We start from the raw sequence: 17,918 nt of genomic DNA on the forward strand, positions 1-17,918 counted from the left end.
AGCATGAATTAGCATGTTACTAGCATGATTCTAGCATGAATTAGCATGTTGTTAGCATAATTCTAGCATGAATTAGCATGTTTCTAGCATGAATTAGCATGTTGTTAGCACGATTCTAGCATGAATTAGCATGTTACTAGCACGATTCTAGCATGAATTAGCATGTTACTAGCATGATTCTAGCATGAATTAGCATGTTGTTAGCACGATTCTAGCATGAATTAGCATGTTACTAGCACGATTCTAGCATGAATTAGCATGTTGTTAGCACGATTCTAGCATGAATTAGCATGTTGTTAGCACGATTCTAGCATGAATTAGCATTTTACTAGCATGATTCTAGCATGAATTAGCATGTTACTAGCAAGATTCTAGCATGATTTAGCATGTTACTAGCATGATTCTAGCATAAATTAGCATGTTGTTAGCATGATTCTAGCATGATTTAGCATGTTACTAGCATGTTTCTAGCATGAATTAGCATGTTACTAGCACGATTCTAGCATGAATTAGCATGTTACTAGCATGATTCTAGCATGAATTAGCATGTTGTTAGCATGATTCTAGCATGAATTAGCATGTTACTAGCATGATTCTATTATAAATTAGCATGTTACTAGCATGATTCTAGCATGAATTAGCATGTTACTAGCATGATTCTAGCATGAATTAGCATGTTGTTAGCATGATTTTAGCATGAATTGGCATGTTACTAGCATGATTCTAGCATGAAATAGCATGTTGTTAGCATGATTCTAACATGAGTTAGCATGTTACTAGCATGATTCTAGCATGAATTAGCATGTTGTTAGCATGATTCTAGCATGAATTAGCATGTGACTAGCATGATTCTAGCATGAATTAGCATGTTGTTAGCATGATTCTAGTATAAATCAGCATGTGACTAGCATGATTCTGGCATGAATTAGCATGTGACTAGCATGATTCTAGTGTGAATTAGCATGTAACTAGCATGTTTCTAGCATGAATTAGCAAATTGTTAACATGATGGATAGATGGATGGATAGATGATAGATAGATAGATAGATAGATAGATAGATAGATAGATAGATAGATAGATAGATAGATAGATAGATAGATAGATAGATAGATACATAGACAGATAGACAGATAGATAGAGGTAGATAGATAGATAGATAGATAGATAGATAGATAGATAGATAGATAGATAGATAGATAGATAGATAGATAGATAGATAGACATAGATAGATAGATAGATAGATAGATAGATAGATAGATAGATAGATAGATAGATAGATAGATAGAGGTAGATAGATAGATAGATAAATAGATAGATAGATAGATAGATAGATAGATAGATAGATAGATAGATAGATAGATAGATAGATAGACAGATAGACAGATAGAGGTAGATAGATAGATAGATAGATAGATAGATAGATAGATAGATAGATAGATAGAGGTAGATAGATAGATAGATAGATAGATAGATAGATAGATAGATAGATAGATAGATAGATAGATAGATAGATAGATAGATAGATAGATGGTGTAAGCATGAGTTAAACAAGCCAACCCCCGCTTCTCTACGTTGTTTTGATGCTGAGATATAGCTAGTGTTATATCGTTGCTAGGTTAGTCTGTTTTGTTGCTATGGAGTTGATTGACAGCTTAGACTGATGATGTATCAAAGCTTCTTGCCAGTATGAACAGTTAAAAACAACCCCCATGTCTCTATCATAATGCAGCATGACAATATCAGTCTGAACCTCTTTAATGGCAGTCTATGGGACAGTTGCTAGGGTGCAATATCTGGTTGTTAGGGCGTGGCTAGAAAGTTAAAAGGCCATCAGTGATTGGCTGCTGGCTAGACTGAGTTAAATGAGCTCAATCATTAGTCTGTAGGACAGTCTGATGCAGAGTTATGAGCTCACAAAGTTTGATCCAATGTAAAGTCAATGAGAGTCTTTTGCAATGGAAGTCTATGGGACGGTTTCTAGGGTCCAAAAGTGGTTGCTAGGGCGTGGCCAGAAAGTTTAAAGGTGATCAGTCATTGGCAGTTTGATAGTCTGAGTTAAATGAGCCCAGTTAGAAGTCTGTGTGACATTCTGATGCGGAGTTATGAGGTCACAAAGTTTGACCCAATGTTACGTCTATGGGATTTTTCCGACGGTCCCGGGACGTTTTTCGGGAAACCGAAAGTCGGATCAGTCGGAAAGGATATAGCAACTCGAGTCAGAATAGTTCGGAGGTCTGACCCGAGTTTGATGGTCATAGCTTTAAAGGTCTAGGTGGAGATAGAGTTTAATTTTTAGTCTCAGAAGAAGAATAATAATATTAATAATAAAAATAATAATAAGTTTAATAGGATAACAGTAGTCTGGCTTGCTACACAAGCCAGCCTAATAATATATAAAAAAAATAATAAGTTTAAATAGGATTTCAGTAGTCTGGCTTGTTTCTCAAGCCAGCCTAATAATAATAAGTTTAAGTGAGATAACAGTATGTTGGCTTTTCAAGCCACCATAATTAAATCCAGATGTAGTCAGATTATATCACCAGAAAGTAATCTAAATGTAATCCAGTCTTAGTCAGATTACATCACCATGGATTTAAACCAAAATTAGTCATAATATAATATATACATAATATATCATAATAAAGTAATCCAGATGTAGTCAGAATGTCGCCACAAAGTAATCGAAATGTAATCTATATGTAGTCAGATTACATTGCCATAAAAGTAATCTAAATGTAATCCAGATGTAGTCAGATTACATCACCATAGATGTAAACCAAAAGTATTCAGAATATATTACCATAAAATAATGCAAATGTAATCCAGATGTAGTCAGATTACATCATCAGACAAGTAATCTAAATGTAATCCAGATGTAGTCAGATGTCGCCACTAAGTAATCTAAATGTAATCTAAATGTAGTCAGATTACATCGCCATTAAAGTAATCTAAATATAATCCAGATATAGTCAGATTACGTCGCCATAGATGTAAACCAAAGTAGTCAGATTTTATCCCCATAAAATAATCCAAATGTAATCCAGATGTAGTCAGATTACATCATCATAAAAGTAATCTAAATGTAATCCAGATGAAGTCAGATTACCTCACTATAAAAGTAATTAAATGCAGTCAGATTACGCACAAGATGACGGATCTACATGTCGAAGCTTCGTGAAAGTAATTAAATTGAATTTAATTGTAGTCAGGTTACATCACCATAAAAGTAACGTAAATGTAATCCAGATGTAGTCAGATTACATCACCATAAAAGTAATGTAAATGTAATCCAGATGAAGTCAGATTACCTCACTATAAAAGTAATGTAAATGTAATCCAGATGTAGTCAGATGTCATCAGCATAACAATCCTAACAAAGCAAACATCATTGGGAAGCTTATTTATTCGGGTAATGTATAAATCCAGGCTCTCATATTTTTATTTCAGACCTTGGGTTTCGACTAGAGTCAGTGTTTGCCAGTGGCTGTTTCAGATCATTGATTTTTCGGCTGATCTCTGGCCTCTGGAAAGATATCGATTGTGTAATGGTATTGATTTAACCCTATACACTCCTCATCAGTAGAGGTTTAAAAACAATTACCGCTTCATTTTAATGACTAGCAGGCATGCTGCTGTTCCAGCATATTTATTGTGTGTTTAAATATATGATTTCCTCCTCAATATTAATGTTGCTTTAATATTAAATTAATATTAATGCATTTTTCTTTAAATTGAATAATTTTACGCATCTCTGTATTCTGTATATGAAAGTGTAATTTAAAACTCTAAGCATCTCTGGTTCAGTGGTGTTTATTATCAATAATGAGTTAATGGCTCCATAAAATGTTTTTATGATTAGTTAATGCATTATAGTATTGATTAATCCACAAGAGGCTGTGTTAGAGCTATACAAAAAGTAATTTTGTCACCAATTGATCTCCATATATATTGTGTTGTTTACACTACTGCGGTAGTGCTACTTTCTGACCAGTGTTTTCTGTGTGTGTGTTTCTGTTTCAGGACACTGTGTTCCACATGCCGTGTGAATATGTTTTTATATTTGACCAACAACGGGAACAAAAGATGCGTGACGCCGACGCGACGCAGGGCTCGTTTGCGGTGAACGCAGGTAAAGCGCGCGTCTCTCTCTCTCTCTCTCTCTCTCTCTCTCTCTCTCTCTCTCTCCCCCCGTTGTTTCAGCTTGACGAGCGCCGTCATTTACCGGGTTAAACCGTGCAGAAGGCGTTTATTCAAACCCTGCAGCAGCTCCACCGGATCCGGGCGCCGGTATCATAGCAACAACACCCGAGAAGCGGCGTGAGATCAGCTGCAGTACCGGCGGAACCGGAGCGCCAAAACTCCGCTCAGCTTCCCGCGCGCGCGACACTCCCCGCAGAAGCGGGTAACGGCTGACAGAGCGCGGGAATATTCCTGACTGGAAATACTGGACGGCAAAACGCAACTCATTCTTACCTGCAGGCAAAATGCGGTCATCTGAAGACGGAAAGTTTTCGGTTAATTACCCGAATACGAATGTACAAGTCATATTTCACGGTAAGACGATCGTTTTTCTCCTCAGACGCTCCTTCCATTGAGAGGATCGTGTGATTTATCGATGAATGATCAATATGAGAGAGACTGGCTGTCTGTCTCCGGTGTTTTCTGCATTTTTAGGATGCGTTAAATGTGCTGAATGTCACGAGCTGTTACGCACGTTATTTTCCCTCATAAACCGAATTGATTTTGCAGTTTTGCGTTCATTTTGAGAGGCATGTTAAAGGCTTAAATCGCCGTTTTATTCGAGTCCTTCATCAAAAAGCATTACATTAAGGAATACACTGTTTCTCGTTTTTACAGTCTCCATTTATGTACAAATATGAACAATTATTTCCTGTTTCTATTTCTAAAACTCTTATTTACATGTAAATGTGCCCATTTTGTACTGTTCGGGTTTGTATTAAGAAAAGAAAAGTCTGGATTACTGTTAACATTGTCAGATACAAACATTAAGCCTTTAAATTGACCGTAAATCTCATCATTAGTCAATATTGTTGATTGTGTGAAGCTACATATTATTTAAGGTCTGGATTAAGCTGGTCGACATATGTCCATGCTTCTGGTTTAAAAGACTCTCAGGTCATTTTATTTGTTGGATCAGCTTAGGTTTTTGCTTTGCTTTTAAAGCTCTTCTAGGATTATGATGCTAAGAACTCTTTCTACAATGTGGATATTTAAAAATGTACCTCTAAATATCACTCATAACCAGCTCGTATCAGTAGAATAGTTATTAAAGCACTTATTATTTATAAAAACATCAGTATCAGCAACTGTATAGTTGACTGTGCTGGACACATCCATGCATTCTAAAACAAGTAAAATCTGTTATCATAACCCATTATTGTGTCAGATATGAAAAAACCCAACCATTATTTATTCTAAAGTGTCATGTAAATTCATTCATTCATTTTCATTTTGGCTTAGTCTCTTCATTAATAAGGGGTCGCCACAGTGGAATGAACCGCCAACTTATCCAGTATATGTTTTATGCAGTGGACGTCCTTCCAGCTGCAACCCATCACTGGGAAACATCCATGCATACTCATTCACACACACACACACACACACTATGGACAATTTAGCCTACCCAATTCACCTGTACTGCATGTCTTTGGAATGTGGGGGAAACCGGAGGAAACTCACAGCAACACAGGGAGAACATGCAAACTCCACACAGAAGCGACAAACGACCCAGCCGAGGCTCGAACTAGCAACCTTTTTCCTGTGAGGTGAACGTGCTACCCACTGTGCCACCATGCTGCTCCATAATGTAAATTTATTTTTAAAAAATGAAATATTCACCAAAGTGTCACCAGGACATTTTTTTTTAAATAAAGTATATAATATATGATTTATTTGGTAAAAACGTCATTGGATTTGTCCACATTTGACCCAACATTGGGTTACGACAGCCCAGCATTCATTTTTAAATGTGTGTGAAGGAGAATAGCTCTAAATGCGGACAGTGTTTACTGCATGACGTTGTTGCATCACTGAGTTTCTACATGATGTGGTTAGTCATGTAAGATATTGTTTGAAGGCAGTGCAATAATTAATGCAGGAATTCATGAGCTGTTTGCTATCGGAGCTCATTAATGCATGCAGTGTGCAGCAGAGCGCATGAGGATCTCTTCATGCTGACCAGCTTTTCACAACCGAGGATCTGGGATGACTAGAGCAGCGTAATAAAGAGACCGAGATGTATATTTGCAGATACACATGCTGAAGAATTGCTGGCGCCGGCAGATCCTCTGGAAATCATGTCAACATTAGAGACCACTCGGACAAAACCGTTGAGTTAAGAAAACCTAAACGTGCATTAAAGCTGAAATTTCCTCTTGTAATCCAAACCTTACCTTAGTTTCCCACCGGAATTCAGATTTTTCTGTTGAATTTAATCAGGGTCAATATGGAGGATCTATTTAATTTAGATTACTGTTATGGCGAGGGACATTTCACTCAAAAAGGACAATTTACTCATTTTTACTTGTTTTCTTTGTTGTTAAAAACATTTTCCATAGATTCTTTTTTTAACTAGTAATAATATACGACAAGCGGTGATGCGGAGGCACAGTGGGTAGCGCTTCTGCCTCACAGCAAGAAGGTTCCTGGTTCGAGCCTCGGCTGGGTCAGTTGGCATTTCTGTGTGGAGTTTGCATGTTCTCTCCGGGTGCTCCGGTTTCCCCCCCACAGTCCAAACACATGCAGTACAGGTGAATTTGGTAGGCTAAATTGCTCATAGTGTATGTTTGTGTATGAGAATGTATGGGTGTTTCCCAGTGATAGGTTGCAGCTGGAAGGGCTTCCGCTGCGTAAAACATATGCTGGATAAGTTGGCGGTTCATTCCGCTGTGGCGACAACAGATTGATAAAGGGACTAACCTAAAAAGAAAATGAATGAGTGAATGATATTAAACAAATCATTTACATTATATTTAATTAATTTTTTATGTTAAAGGAAGCAAAATGCTTAAGTTGATTCAGTTACATTTGATTATGTTACTAATTTTTGTCTAACTTATTGTTATTTTTTTAATTAACAGAGTTGATGAGTTGACAATTACACAGTTGACGATAGCATAGTTGACAGTAACAGAGTCACCGATAACATAGTTGATGGTAATAGTTGACGATTACAGAGTTGACCGTAACAGAGTTGATTACAGCAGAGTTAATGATAACGTAGTTGACGATATGATGGTTGATGATATCATAGTTGATGGGTACAATGTTGACGGTAACTTAGTTGACAATAACAAAGTTAATGATAGCATAATGGATGGTTATAGTTGATGAAAATAGAGTTGATGATCACAGAGTTGATGATAACAGTTGACAGTAAGAGTTGACTATATCAGAGTTGACGGTTACAGAGTTGACAGTAACAGTTGATATTAGCAGAGTTGACAATAACAGAGTTGATAATAGCATAGTTGACTATAACATATCTAATAAAAACAGAGTTGACGATAGCAGAGTTGACAATAACATTGTTAATAATAACAGAGTTGGGCGATGCAGTAGCACAGTAGGTAGTGCTTTTGCCTCACAGCACGAAGGTCGCTGGTTTGAGTCTCAGCTGAGTCAGTTGGTGTTTCTGTGTGGAGTTTGCATGTTCTCCCTGCGCATGCGTGGGTGTTCTCCGGTTTCCCCCACAGTCCAAACACATGCGGTACAGGCGAATGGGGAAGACTAATTTTTATATTCATTAAGATTTATTTTTACACTCTCAATCAAACATTTGCCCTGAAGTTCCAAATAAGCTAATCACACATGCATGAGTGCAGTTTTCAGCACATACTTTAAAATGTAGAAAAGAAACAGTCCTTTCCATGTGGAAACAGTTTCTGTATGTATTGTAAGGAGGGCTGTACAATATTTGAATAGGCTGATGTGACAATGTTATTTTTCAGCAAAAAACATTGCAATATAAAGACAGTTTCACAAGATTATTTACTATTACTATTCGTCAGTTTTAACAGTTTTCAGGTTGAGAAATTGATTAATCACAATGCAAAAAAAAATGCTCTTCTGACTTTACTTTCTCATGTCTAGTTAGGTCAAGTTAGAATATTGTTTTGTTTTAAAATTGAGGTGAAATAAGGAAGTTAATTCAAATGAGTTTTTCCATGATCTGCCAGTGGGGTAAGTTAAATTATCTTGTTTTTCTCTTTGAAATGTAGATATTTGGACTACAAACAAAGGCAAAAAACGTTCTTTATTGCATAAATGATATAAAGTACAGTGGTAAAATACAATTCTGTAGCTCCTGGTCAACTTTAATCCAGACTTAAGATTCCATATGTTTGCGATGTGACTACTGCAGATGAGCACACTGCGATATCCATGCTGAAATGATATATTGTGCAGCCCTGATTGTAACTATCAATGGGTTGAATTTATAGAAAAGGAGCAATATTGTGCTAAGCTGACATTGTGACTTTTATCATCTCTAAGCACTATAGTACATATTGATAGCTCTTTTTGTTGTTGTTAGGCCCTATTCTGTTTTAAGGGTGGAATATTGTTTTTATAGTCAATATTCATGGTCTAAATGCCTCTTTAAGGTAGCAATTGGATGTTATGTTTTTTACAGTAAAGCAAAACTGCGACTAACAGACTGTATAAACCCGATCCAGAGGAGCAGCAGAGCTGGATTCAGATCAGTGAAGGCAGTTTTAGCCAGCAGCACATCCTTCAGACAGAGTTTTTGACTGTGTGAACAGCGGATCATTCATTTTCCTCCCACGAATGAATGTCAGCAGCATATGCTTGGTGAAATGAGTTCATGCATTTGTGCTGCATTAAAATCACAATCAGAAAGAGCTGTATTGCCAGGTACACTGTACAAAAAAACACTTAGTTTGCTTTATTTAAAAAAACGAGTAAACCCACTGCTTTTAAAGCGATTAGTAGACTGTACTTTAAAAACATGAGTTATCTCGTTGCTTTTAAAGTGAGTAGTTGACAATCCAAAAAAAGGATTTTAAAGCAATTGGTTCACTTTACTTTAAAAAATCATGTTGCTTAAAAATGAGTTAACTATGTGCTTTTAAGGCAATTAGTTGACTTTACTTAATTATTTTAAAGGGGAGTTGCTTTAAAAGTGAATAATTGTCTTAAAAATGTGAGTAAACTCATTGTTTTTTAAGCAGTAAGTTGACTTAAATTATTTTAAATGTGAGTAAATCCATTAGTTTGAAGCGATTAGTGGACTTAAATCAGTAAACCCATTGCTTTCAAAGGACAATTAGTTTGTTTTACATAAAACTAAGTGTAAACATTGCTTTTAAAGCAATTAAGTAACTTAAAAGTGAGTAAACTCATTGCTCTCAAAGTAATTAGTTGACCTTACTTTAAAAAATAAGTAAACCCGTTGCTTTAATGTTGATTAAAAGTAAAGTAACTGATTTTTAGTGTACATTTACACACAGAATTATCCAAAATGGTGGTGCTGTGGGTAGCACAATCTCCTCAAAGCAAGAAGGTCGCTGGTTTGAGCCTCGGCTGGGTCAGTTGGTGTTTCTGTGTGGAGTTTGCATGTTCTCCCAGAGTTCGCGTGAGGTTTCCACCGGATGCTCCGGTTTCCCCCACAGTCCAAACACATGCAGGTAAGCTAAATTGGCCATAGTGCATGAATGTGAATGTAAGAGTGTATGGATGTTTCCCAGTGTTGGGTTGCAGCTGGAGGTGCATCCGCTGTGTAAAACATATGCTGGATGAGTTGGCGGTTCATTCCGCTGTGGTGACCCCTGATTAATAAATGGACTTAGTCAAAGGAAATGAATGAATTATCCACAATATACACAAATGACTGACAGGACTAAAACAAGGAATTAAAAAACAAGAGATCTGACACTATATTCAACACTGTATCTGAATAGCTGTTTTATAAGTCCTACAGCCTGTGTTCAGATGGTAGGGGATGTCGTTTTTTGCTCCATTACCTTTATATTTCTCTGCAGTGACTGTGTGATGATGGAGCAGCCGAGAAATCATATTTCCTCTCCATCTCTCTTACTGCAGCTATTTTCACAGCCAGATTCATTGTGGCAGGCTCTGTCGCTTTGCGTTTTGTCTTCCTCGCGTGTTTACTGTTGCTCCAGCCCTTCAGATATGAGCGTAAAGGTCACCGTGATCCATAAATCTGCTGTTTGAGGTGTCAGCGTGTGTGTGGCGTCTCTGAAGCCTCTGTGGATTCACCGCTCATTTCTGTGTTCGCTCAGATTCTCAGTGTTCGTTTGATGTGGAGGACACACACACACCTTTGAACCGCCGCGGCCTCAGCGATCACCTGTGTGTCTGGAGCATTTTCAGCTTTATTTGATTAAACCTGCCGTCCTTCATTGCCAAACACTCTCTCAGGAATTCGTCAAATCTGTAAATCTTTTGTGGCTGGAAATATGAGATCTGCGCCAATACAGAAGAACAAGAGCCGTGCTATTCCAGCAGTTTCTGTAACATTACTAGTAGGATTTAATTTTCTTCTTGCAATTAATTGAGCTTTTGTCACGGTAGTATTATCACCATGGTAAGCTCAGATGGAGAAAAGGTATTTTATCAGGTATAATCATTTTAAAAACACTTATTGTGTAAAACTAAACTGAATTGCAGAAGAGTTAAGTACAATAGATAACAGAATAAAGTCTCATTAGTAAATGTGAGTTAATGCATTAACTACTAACAAAACTAACAGTGAGGGAAATGACTTTTATTATAGTTAATATTAGTTATTGTGGGTGATGCAGTGGCACAGTAGGTAGTGCTGTCGCCTCATAACAAGAAGGTTGCTAGTTCGAGCCTCGGCCGGGTCAGTTGGCGTTTCTGTGTGGAGTTTGCATGTTCTCCCTGCGTTCGCATGGTTTTCCTCCGGGTGGGAGTGTGAATGAGTGTGTGTGGATGTTTCCCAGAGATGTGTTGCGGCTGGAAGGGCATTCGCTGTGTAACAAGTGCTGGATAAGTTGGCGGTTCATTCTGCTGTGGCGACCCCGGATTAATAAAGGGACTAAGCGGAAAAGAAAATGAATGTATGTGTTACTGTTAATTAGGGATGAGTGATTTGGGGAAAATATCTCAATGCAAATTTATTCATTTATTTTTGAAAGATACTGCGATTTTGAGTTAATTTGCAATTTAATTTTGTAGTCAGACTTCAGCTCAATAATCTGTATCGTAGCTTCTTCCTGCTGAAATTCAGTGAGTGTTAGCTATAAAAAGCAACTGAAAGTATGTTAACTTACTTAAACATTTATTCAAATTTATTTACTCTAATTTTTCTCTTGAGCAAACCGTAAACACAAACAGAATGACCTTATCTTTTTGTAAACCTGTTTAACTCAAATTAGGGAGACAGTGTAGCTTATTATAAAAATTTTAAATAATTAAAATAATAATTAATAAAAATAATAATTAATTATTAATTCTAAAAAATACAGAATTGTCACTGGCAATACTTTCAGTTGCCTTTTTAGCAAGTCACTCCTCATATAGCCGCCTGTGGGGGTTTTTTAGATGCTGGTTGTTGTATTTCTTGGTGCTGTGGCAGCAATTCGGTGACAGATCTTTCAAATGACCTGGTTTTGTTCAGTCCATATTATTGACGTCCTGCTTTTCTTTGGTATTAATTAGACTATTGATGCTTCTGAAGTGGCAAATGCCATCTTCCCACTCGTCCACGTTTTCCTGTTTGTTTGTTTTTAGGCGTTCTGCATAGTTCAATCGGGCAATTTTGATTGGGCAGAATGAAAGTGTGCTCACTCAGTTAACTAGCAAAACTATCACACACAGACAGCTGTCACGCATTTGCTCTGGGTGGGGGAAATTAAATCACACATATTTCATATCACAGCCTCATGCGATTTAGCCAATCGCAACATTTCAAATTACAATTCCATTCCATTTTCAGTTTACGTGATCAGTTCCCCTATAGCGCATGTGTTTGGACTGTGGGGGAAACCGGAGCACCCGGAGGAAACCCACACCAACACAGGGAGAACATGCAAACTCCACACAGAAACACCAACTGACCCAGCCGAGACTCAAACCAGCGACCTTCTTGCTGTGAGGCCACTGTGCCGCCCTTGTGAAGTAGACATTTGGACTAGAAACAAGATAAATCATCAAATTTAATAAAATTAAAATATAATAGTTATCATAATATAAATATAATAATATAATTCCTGCATTTATATAATAGCCTTGCATACAGCATTATATTGCAAATCTTATCTCTAAGAATCTCTCTGTGTGCATCATTGTAAAGGCTCCCTATAGTGTAGTTTGGCTGTATTCTGATAAATGCAACTGTAAGGTATTACCATATCGTAAACATTATCATTTAGCTGTAAAGCTGCTTTAAAAATGACGTGTATTGATTTAAGACGAGCAGTGCATTTCCACAGACTGATCAGACGTACTAATAAAAGCACACAGCGTGCAATACAGTTTAAGTGATCCTCTGTAGTGCACTAGTCAGAGATTTAGAGCGGGTCCGTAAACACTCACAGCTGACTGTTTATCAGAGAGATTTCTGTGGTGTGTGTTTTGTTTTCCCGCCGGTGTTGTGATGTAGTGCTGCGTCAGATGCTGAGGATGATGATAGATCTGCTCCATCATTCACTCTTTCAGATCAGAAAACATCCGTCTCTTTACACATTTACAGCCGTTTGATCACTGGATGCTTAACGGCCCGTTAACTCACAGAATGAAGGGCGCTGGTTCGAGTCCCGGCTGGGTATTTCGCTATTTTGGTGAAAACAGAATTGTTTTCATGGCAAGGTTGTAGGGTTGTGACGATGAGGAAATTTCCCAACTGGTTAGTCGACATGTGACAACACCGGTAGTACCGGTATCACTGTGGGGGTGGGGGTTCCTCTTTTTTCGCGTGCATATAATACCTTCACTTTCAGTTTTGCAGGAATTGCCAGCACACTCTGCATAAGGGCGCTATACACACTAGACAGCATACACTGGCAAGATGACAAGTGCTGAACTCCACGGAACCAGTTTTATTTGTTTGGTTATTTGCGTGTTGTTCCTTTTTAAAATTCCTTTTATTTGTAAAATCTCTCAAGTTAATATAGGCTATCGCTCAACATAATCTCCCTCAGAGATATTGGAGTTCAGTAACGTGGTGCGCAGTGTGACTATTGACCAACACCTCCCTGTAAGTGCACACACTGCATAGACTACAGCTCTGGTGTGTTATGAAATGCATGTTTTAAATGACAGCAGGACATGCTACATTTAGTTTTTATTGTACAATATAAATTATAACCCAGAACACAGTAAAATAATATTTATGGAATGGCTTGCCTATCGGCGGCGTATATAGCCGTTAAGCTTAAATAGACCAAGCATATTTTATTAATATTACAACACATTAATACAAACTAGCCACCCTCTGATTTTTTTTTTCATTTTCATATATTTTTTTTAGCAAATGAAAAATGCTATGAATTGTTTATTTTGGTTTTCATTTTATTAGAATTAATATAATTATTAGGCTTTTAAAAGATTAAAAGCTGAAATATTGCCCGACAGATGAAGCAGCTTTCGTTTTTTGAAGAGAGCGGCCTCAGTGATAGAAATATGCACACACACACACAGAATACACTCTTGTCGGCCGATTCATTATTCATTCATTGATTTTTTAAACATTAAACGCATAATAATCAAGTGCAATAAAGAACAGCTGAACTTGAGAAAAAATGCTCACTGCAGTTGCCGCGATGGTTGCTTTATTTCTCTGCAGTTGGCTTAAATACAAGATTATTTATTAATAAACATTGTGAAATGATGGTCACGTGATTTTTAAAATGAGAGTATGCGTTGCGTATTTATGGATATGGACCTTATCTACCCGCGACCCACCCATAGTTAAACGTCAAGTAGGTGCATTGAAGATGTGTGTATAAATGAGTTGTGTTTCCTCCAGATGCTGCCACCTTTGTCTGGCAAAGTTTGCAGATTGCCTTATTAACATTTTCAGGTTCTCTTTTGCATTTGGTTTGAACCCAAAATATAAATATAAATATAAAACAGGCGCTTTTGCATTGCATTCTGACACTAAATTTTCTGTCATCCTCTTTCTGTAAATTCGATTGTAAATTTTCTCCTCACGTGATAAATAAAATATGACGCATTGTAGCATATGTTCAGATTTTAATTATAGAGCCTGCTCTCGTCTTAAGTAAATTATTTATAATTATATTTTCTATTTAATTAAAATAACTATTTAATAATAATAATGAATACTTGAAACAAAAAAAAGAACAAATGTGTGAACGGTGTCACGGTGGAAAAGTGATGTCACTGGTGTTGCGTCTTAAAACCGGTAACAACGTCTATCAAGGCAAGCCAACAAGGTTAACATTTGCATGGAATTGGTCATATATTGACATGGTGACTGTATTTAAATGAATCAAACAGTCAGTTTAGTAATCACACTGAAACTAGAACTGGATTAATGCACTTCTTTTATTTTGACACTTCAGTCTGCTAGCATGAATTTCATAACTTCCATCTGGTTTTTTTATCATTATTGCCCATGGTATAACCAATTGTTTCCACCATAGTCATTATCTTTAAATGATCTTTATAATCAATATATAAATAATCTTTAAAATAATGTCTCTGCAGTGCTGTCTGTAGCATTAAATTGCGCTTAATTTTTTACTAAATTATGAATGGCTGTCAGTGTTTTATTGTTCATCAGCTGGAAAAATCCTTCTGAAAGTGATAATTGCATTCCCTTTCTTTATCACTGTTGCTGCGCTGTGTTGTGCTACTTTCAGAAACAACAATTGACTCTCTTAATAAATGAATCGCTAATAAACTAATCACTCATTGGTCTACATGTTAAACATGAAGAGAAATCGACACTCGACTTACAAAACGAACTCGCTTTTGAGTGCTGGTGCTGGAAATTATAATGTATTTTTCCCGCTGGAAGTCCATTTCGGAAGACAACATGAAGATTTAATTGGAGCCATAAATTATTAGCCTCCACTGCAGAGCAGCAGGTTCACGAAGGCCACGGCAAAACATGTTCTGTCTGTTTGATTAAGAGCATGAAATAAACGTACAGTGAATCATATATCTGAACTCAATAAACTCTAATAAGGCTCAGTTTGGGTGCTGTGCTTCAGACCCCCTTGAGAGATCGAGGATAATAAATCTCAATCTATAAGAGGTTATTTAAGGAGACCTATAATGCCCTTTTTACAATATGTAATATCCGTCTCTGATGTGCCTAGAGTGTATAGTGACGTTTCAGCTCAATATACCACACTAGTAATGTTTTGTAACTCTGAAACTGACTCTTTTAGGCCCTTTGATTCATGTATATTCATATAAAGTGTATAGGTTCCCTTCATAAGATTCTTTAATTCAAGCTTATTTGTATGGTTCTATTTCACAAATATTGTTACAAAGCAGCTTTATAAAATGTGCAAAATCTGAAAGTTAGGATGTTGTGTGTATGGGGTGCACAATATATTGATTCAGTATCAATATCGCAATCTGCATTGTGGAGTTGGGATTTTTATTGTTGATCAGCAATGTAGAATGTACAGTGTTTACATTTTACGTTACATTTGATTTTTCAATAATTGGGGAAGGACAAAATAGCGATACACATGCAGGGTTCAACACTAAGAAATTGGATTGGAAGACTGGGCCAGCGAAAAAAAACAAAAAAGAAAAAGTTAATAGCTATTTCTTAGCCACATGTTTTAAATATTGTGTCAAAAATGTGTTTGAATCTAGAATTTAATTATTTTTAAAATGTTAATAAATATATAATGAGCAAATCGTCACGTTGTACCCACGTAAATGTCTGCTTCTAAGACGTTCTTTTTAGCTTCATAATTTGATGTTGCCGTCTCGTCGATGTACTGGTTTTTACCAGGTTACAAAAAAGCGACATGCTCACGACATCCAATCAGATAAGAGCACCCGAAAAGCAATATGCTGTTTACGACATCACAGAGAAGGCAGCATTTAAAGGCTAAAAAGCAAAGACTGTTACCTGATTCTAAGACGCTTATTCGATTAGTCATATGCAATTGACAAACAGTTGCAGGCAAATTGATCTTTTGTGACAGGGCAGCACAGATCGGGCCAGTAACAATCCTGTCTACTGTCCCGAGCGCCTCACACTGGCCCCGGGCCATCGGGCAGACCTTATTGTTGAGCCCTGGCATGAGTTGGCGCTTCTCGTAATGGCAAATCAAATTTATATCAATGTTGCAATTATAAGAAATATACACTATGTGCTGTTAATAAAAGAAATACACCTGTAACTTTTTGATGCATTTTTCCCCAATTCATTTACAAATATCATGCACTGTAAAAAGCGAAAACTTAAACAATTACTTTGACTTGTTACAATTAAATTAAATAAGTTTGACAAACTTAATTCATGAAGGTTTCAGTAAAAAATGATGTTAGTTCTTTTAGGTGTAAAAAGTTTTAGTGATGCATTTAAGAGAACAAGAATGGAATAGTTCACACAGGACAGTACAAATCATTTCCTTCCCACTTATTTTGGGCATCACGGTAGCGCAGTGGGTGGCACTATCGCCTCACCGCAAGAAAGTTGCTGATTTGAGCCCCAGCAGGGTCCGTTGGTATTTCTGTGTGGAGTTTGCTTGTTCTCCCCATGTTGGTGTGGGTTTTCTCCGGGTGCTCCGTTTTCCCCCACAGTCCAAACACATGCGCTATAGGGGAACTGATCAACTACACTGGCCGCAAGAGTGTATGGCTGTTTCCCAGTGTTGGACTGCGGCTGGAAGAGCATCTGCTGCATTAAAAATATGCTGGATAAGTTGGTGGTTCATTCCTCTGTGGCGACCTCTGATTAATAAAGGGACTAAGCCGAAAAGAGAATGAATGTTCATTTTTGTAATGCTGACGCTTGATGTTTGAGTTGATTCTGTTGAGTCTGACGTTCACTTCTACAATTTCATTCACTCAGATTTCATCTTTAATCTAATATTGTGCCAAGAAACAGGATTGTTTTTATCTGTTGGCCCTAAATTCACTCACTCGCATACTTCCCATGGTTTGTGACAGAATCAGCTTTTATGTCGAATCAACACCAAACAGAAGGAGCAGATGCTTTTCATCATGGTGTTAGAGGAGTCTGAATCATGTCATCTGTCTCCGTCTCACACTCCGCTTCTGTTCGTCTGATCTGTTCATCTGCTGTTTAACACACACACACACACACACATACAGCTCACAGGAATGCCAACACACTCGCCTTTACAGAGCAGTGACACTGATTCACTTGTGTTTATTATCTCAGGTTCAACACATTCACACCAGGAGCCATAACTGCACTGCAAGAATGCTTTTCTTGTCTTGTTTCCAGTCCAAATGTTTAATAATTCTTAAATCTTCTTTCAAAATTAAGGTAAAACAAGCTAAATGAACTGCTAATGGGGTAAGCTACATAACATATTATTTAGCTTACACCCTTGTCCAATTATTTTGCTTGTTTTAAGGAAAAACTCACTTAATTTTGGCATATTAATTCTGAAAATAAGACATTAATTTTTACTTGTGTTGAAAATACTTTTTGATTGAATGAGTTTTAAATATTTGGACTAAAAACAAGACAAAAAGCCTTTTTGCAGCATATGGAGAGTCCTTATAAACCACCAAAACCAACATGTGTGTGTCCTGGTACTAATCACATTATGAGAACCAAATGTCCCCACAAGTATAGCAATACCAGTAAATTGGTATTTTAATATTTGTATCTCCATGAGGAAAACAGAATGGAGTATTTTGTAGCTTGTATTTGTACAGTATAAGCATCATTACAGCTATGGAGAGAGTTCATAAAGCATG

At 37.0% G+C, this 17,918-nt stretch overlaps 1 protein-coding gene and 2 long non-coding RNA genes across 5 annotated transcripts in view; 1 reads left to right on the forward strand and 2 right to left on the reverse strand.

The window, feature by feature from the left end:
• LOC147831170 (uncharacterized) overlaps window positions 1-4,638 on the reverse strand; it is a 26,228-nt gene extending 21,590 nt beyond the window's left edge. Inside the window, exon 1 of the long non-coding RNA XR_015525453.1 lies at window positions 2,508-4,638. This is a non-coding gene — a long non-coding RNA (uncharacterized LOC147831170). The remainder of the gene's footprint in view (window positions 1-2,507) is intronic.
• The window catches only part of tmem200ca (transmembrane protein 200C, genome duplicate a), a 42,242-nt gene that overhangs the window by 20,818 nt on the left and 3,506 nt on the right, over window positions 1-17,918 (forward strand). The window contains exons 1-2 of one of the 3 annotated variants that reach the window (XM_087310210.1): window positions 3,618-3,653; window positions 4,023-4,131. The gene's annotated coding sequence lies outside the window, so the exon portion shown is untranslated. Of the gene's footprint in view, window positions 1-3,617; window positions 3,654-4,022; window positions 4,557-17,918 lie in introns of those variants that run through there. The other 2 variants (XM_087310209.1, XM_087310208.1) reach the window with 2 other exon arrangements.
• Window positions 7,994-10,363, reverse strand: LOC147831173 (uncharacterized). The gene is made up of 3 exons (XR_015525451.1): window positions 10,007-10,363; window positions 9,383-9,811; window positions 7,994-9,195 (listed from the first exon to the last, which is right to left on the reverse strand). It is a non-coding gene; the product is annotated as an uncharacterized LOC147831173 (long non-coding RNA).

Source organism: Danio rerio, chromosome 24 (assembly GCF_052040795.2).
Source record: "Danio rerio strain M-AB ecotype USA chromosome 24, GRCz13ab, whole genome shotgun sequence".
In the NCBI taxonomy this organism is placed as follows: Eukaryota; Metazoa; Chordata; class Actinopteri; order Cypriniformes; family Danionidae; genus Danio; species Danio rerio.